Below are 5190 nucleotides of genomic sequence, written 5' to 3'. Positions count from 1 at the left end.
ATTACTCTGTAGCTGTCTTCAGACACTCCAGAAGAGGGCATCAGATCTTGTTACAGATGGTTATGAGCCACCATGTGGTCACTGGGATTTGAACTCAGGACCTTTGGAAGAGCAGTCGGGTGCTCTTACCCACTGAGCCATCTCACCAGCCCAGTTCTCAGCATTCTTATTGGCAGTTTACAACTGCCTGTTAACTCCAGCTTCAGGATCTAACACCCTTTTCTGGTCTCCTTGGGCACCATCCACACATGGCACATGCACACACACAAACACAAATAAAAACAAATCTTTACATTTGTTGATTTAGAGGCAGTCTTACATAGCCCAGGCTGGCCTCAAACTTCCTGTGTAGCTCTGCATGGCCTTGAACTCTTTTTTGTTTGTTTGTTTGTTTTGTTTTTCGAGACAGGGATTCTCTGCATAGCATAGCCCTGGCTGTCCTGGAACTCACTCTGTAGACCAGGCTGGCCTCGAACTCAGAAATCCATCTGCCTCTGCCTCCTAAATGCTGGGATTAAAGGCTTATGCCCCCACTGTCCAGCTTGGCCTTGAACTCTTAATCCCCCTGTATCTCTTTCTCTCATCCCTAGATTACAGATATGTACATCACACGTTATGCCATGCTATAATCAAACCCAGGGTCTCTTACATGCTAGACAATCACTCTACCAATTACTCTATATTGCCAACCCAGCCTCTTACAATTTTAATCCTAATATTTGACTGTGGCAGACTTAAAAACATTGGCTGTCAGTCAGGGGGAGGGGTATGCTTCAGTAGCCCCAGCACTTGGGAGGCAGACTGAGGGGGACTGCGGGTTCATCAGCCGACGGAACTACATAGAGCCTCTACTTCAAAATCACCAGGGTAGCAACATAGATCAGAAGTAATCTACCCAGCATGTGCAAGAGCCCAGGCTTGAGTCCCAGCTTCACAAACAAAACACACAAGGAGAATCTGCTTTTGATTTTCTTTCAGTTATATAAGACAATAACTTATTCTTCCTATCTAAGATAGATTTGGAAACTTTTTCATCATCTAAAATTAACAGTTTAGAGAAATAAGAGACTTGGATCAGGGAGAGATGGTTCAGCGGTTAAGAGTACTAAGTACTAACTGCTGTTTCAGAGGTTCTGGGTTCAGTTCCCAGCAACCACATGGTGGCTCACAACCATCATAACCAGGGCAATGGGATCCGATGCCCTCTTCTGGTGTGTCTGAAGACAGCGACAAACATAAAATAAATAGTTTTTTAAAATGTGTACCACTATGCTCCATGCATTAGAGAGAGAGAGAGAGTCAGAGAGAGACGGAGAAAGACAGAGACACAGAGAGACTTGAATCAGGATCAGAAGGTGTCTGGAAGACTGCTGAGAAGCAGCAGGGACGAACCCCTATGACTCCGGGAAGCTGGTGTTCCTTGATAGGCTTGAGGCTGGCTGGCTTGCCTTAGGAGACGGATCACTTGTAGACCTTGGACTCTGTAGGTTCAAAAGATGGGATTTCCTTACAGTGTTTCCACACCCACACAAAATAGCACAGCCTTTGTAAGTCTTGCTGATCCAAACAGACAAGGATGCTCCCTGCCAGAGGAGGGTGCTCCCTGCCAGATGAGGTACTCCCTGAAAGATGAGGGTGCTCCCTGCCGGATGAGGTGCTCCCTGCCAGATGAGGGTGCTCCCTGCCAGAGACAATTGACCAGGAGCTCTGCAACCTTAGGTGTTGTCCTGTTACCTGGAACTGTGGGCATGGGGTGGTACTTCCCAGTGCACCACAGCCTGGCACTCAGGACACTCTTAGTCTAAAATAGAGTCAGGTCAAGTGTGCTGACCTCTTTTGCGGCCTTGAATACGTTGCAAGAAGAGACAAGCAAGCCTCAGCCAAGTCGGTCATCAGCAAGCTATGCAGTCTTGGATGACAGCCATGTGGCATTGCCCTAGAGGACTTTCAGGCCTGTTCCAACCATCCCGAGTCAGAGGTGTGTTTCATGCCAAAGGCATAATTATGTCACAGCAGGTGAGCACCCGGAAGTAAACCTGGGTCCAGATGTAACGCACGTAGCCTCCTGTGCCCCTGCTCTTAAAACTGTTTGGCTTCCTGCTTTGTTCTTGCTGTCTTGAACTTGCTCTTTTGATCCAGGGTGTTATTCTGTAGCCCAGGCTGGTCTCCATCTAGTGCCAGTTCTTCTAAGCACTGGGATTACAGGTGCAAGCCACCACACTGAGCTTTGGAACTGTTTTGTTGCACGTATGTGGTCATGTGGTGCACACAGGCTTGTAGGGGAGAAGTCAACATTGAATGTCTTCCTCACTTACCACTCTGTACCTTAATTCATCAGTGAATTGAGACAGGGCCTCTCACTGAACCTGGACCTCACTGTTCCGTTGTGCTGGCTGGCCAGCAAGCTGCAGGAACCTGCCCATCTCTGCCTCCCCAGTACCAGGATTGCAGACATTTGGTTTAGATGGATACTGGGTATCTGAACTCAGGACCTCATGCTTGAAGAGCAAGCAAATTTCTCCTCAACTACTTGGCATTTTGTTTGTTTTGTTTTGTTTTGTTTTGTTGTTATTTTGAGATAGGGTTTCACTAGCCCTGACTAGCCTCAAACTCAACATCTTGAGTCTTATGCGACTACCTCCCAACCACTGGCATTGCAGGTCTGGAGTTGTTGACACATTTTGACAAAGGATGTGCATTTTTCATCTTGCATCCTGCTTGGTACTCTGAGAAGCCAGAGATGCACCCGACCACAGTCACCTGTCCCTCCAAATATCCCAGGTTGTTCCTGCTGTATGGGGGCCAGGATTTCCCCCATGGTCAATGGCCTCAGTAGCCCTGCCTATGCATAAAATTTACACTGTGACATCTTAACCCAGCAGGCTGTGGCCTTGATGTCTACCCTGTTTTCCAGGGAGTTAGGTCACCAGGGAAGTCATTTGATTGTCTAATCCTTAAAACTCATGGTTCCCAAACGCTGGTCCAAGGGGTTCTTGGGGTCTGCTGAGAATTCAAAAGTACTGTGTGATACTTTACGTTTTTTAGAAAACATAGCAAGACTGGACATGTATCTGACATCACACTGACATGTGTTACTATTTGCCTCAACATTAGATAATACTATGCTGTGTCATTTGCAAAGTCAATGCTATAATTTTTGGCAGTTACTGTGATTTTTTTTAAAAAATACAAAAAAAATCAATGTGTAGTGGTGTCCATTATGACTCTAAGGTTGGGAAGTTACACAGTGTCCAAGGAATGCATCCCATTGGTCACTAGTCCAGGAGTGGAATTAAAATATGACTTTGAGGGACTCGAGAGGTGGTTCAGTGCTTAACTGCACTGGATGCTCTTCCAGAGGACCTAGGTTCAGTTCTCAGCATCTATATGGCATCTCACAACCACCTGTATCTGATGCCTTCTTCTGGTCCCCACAGGCATTGTGTGTGTGTGTGTGTATGCATATATATATATATATATATATATATATATATATATATATGGTACTTAGATATACACACAGGCAAAACACCCATACATATAAAATAAAAATAATAAAGTTTAAAAATATATTAACATTACAGTACTTTCTTTTCTCCTGTTCTCTGTGTATATGTACATGTATGTATACCCTCATGTGTGGGTACGTGTATTTGTGTGGCTGTATATAGCATGTATGTATACCTTCAAGTGTGGGTACGACGTGTATGTGTGTGGCTGTGTGTGGAGGCTAGAGGTCAACCTTGGGTGTTGTTTGCAAGAGGGATCCATCCACCTTGGCTTTTTAAACATTTACTTACTATTGTTGGGGATATGTGCATGATGTGTGTGGTGGACGGTCTTGTGGCATTGGTTCTGTCCTTCCATCGAGGGTCAAACTCAAGTTTCTAAGTCTGCATAGCAAGCTGTCTCACTCACCCTCATCGATTTTGTGTGTGTGTGTGTGGTGTGTGTGTGTGCGTGCGTGCATGTATGTGTTGTGTGTGTTGTGTGTGCGCGCGTGCATGTGTGTGTGTTATATGTGTGTGCACATGTGTGTGTTGTGTGTATGTGCGTGTGTGTTGTGTGTGTTGTATGTGTGTGTGTGCATGTGTGTGTTGTATGTGTGTGCGCACGTGTGTGTGTGCGCGTGTGTGTGTGCATGTGCGTGTGCGTGCACACGCATGTGTTTTGAGGCAGGTTGTCTTACTGGGACTGGGCACATCAGTTGTGCTAGGTTGGCTATTCACTGATCTTACTTGGAGTCTGGGATTACAGGGCCATTCCACCATGCCCTGGCTCTTTATTTGAGCCTTGGGGCTTGAACTCAGGTCTTCATGCTTGTGCAGTAAGCAGGTCATGAACTAAGCCATCACACCTACATTATTGAGGCAGAAGTGTGTGCTAAGACATTTACACATGGTGTCTTCCTCCTCCTCTTTTTGTTTTTCTGGTTTTGTTTATTTGTTTGTTTGTTTTCAGAGACAAGGTTTCTCTGTGTAACCCTGGCTGCCCTAGAACTGTAGACCAGGCTGGCCTCGAACTAAGAGATCTGCCTCCCTTTGCCTCCCATGTGCTGGCATCAAAGGTAGAAGCCATCACTGACTGCTATACATGGCTTCTTAAGTGGTCTGTTAGGTGTGTCTTTGGTCCAAGACACGCTATGAAAAATTAAGGTGTTTTAAGGGGACTACGTAAGGGAAATCTGAGACCTCTGCACTAAAATACCCTCCCCAACAAGAGCTAGAAAGGGTCTTGTGTTCTATGAGTCCCCCCCCCCCAGGTGGCTATGGAGGCTACAGGAAGCAGGGCACTGTCAAGGCACAGAGCCAGCACAGCCCCGAGACTGCCCCGACTTTACTTTCCAGGAAGGCATCAGATACACAGGGGCTGATGGTGACACCTGCTCATTTTCCTGTTCCCTTTCAAAAGAGGTTTTTATTTATTTTTTATACATGTTATTAAACATTTTTTTTCCCTACAAGAAGGGGGATTCAGCTTTCGTTTGGACTGCTGTGCTGTGAAGGGCTCATCTATGCTTGAGTAAGAGATTTTTTTTTTTTTTTTTAATTCTGAGAACCTTGGAGATGGAGAGTTCTGTAGAAGGTTCTGATGCTGAGTTTGAGGTGCCTCCATCATTCTGAGGACGAAGGCTTGCATACGAGTTACTGTAATGTAGCAGTTTCTTCTGGGTCAGATATGACCACTGCT

This window comes from Mus pahari, chromosome 8, assembly GCF_900095145.1.
Source record: "Mus pahari chromosome 8, PAHARI_EIJ_v1.1, whole genome shotgun sequence".
In the NCBI taxonomy this organism is placed as follows: Eukaryota; Metazoa; Chordata; class Mammalia; order Rodentia; family Muridae; genus Mus; species Mus pahari.
This window is presented reverse-complemented; position numbering follows the sequence as displayed.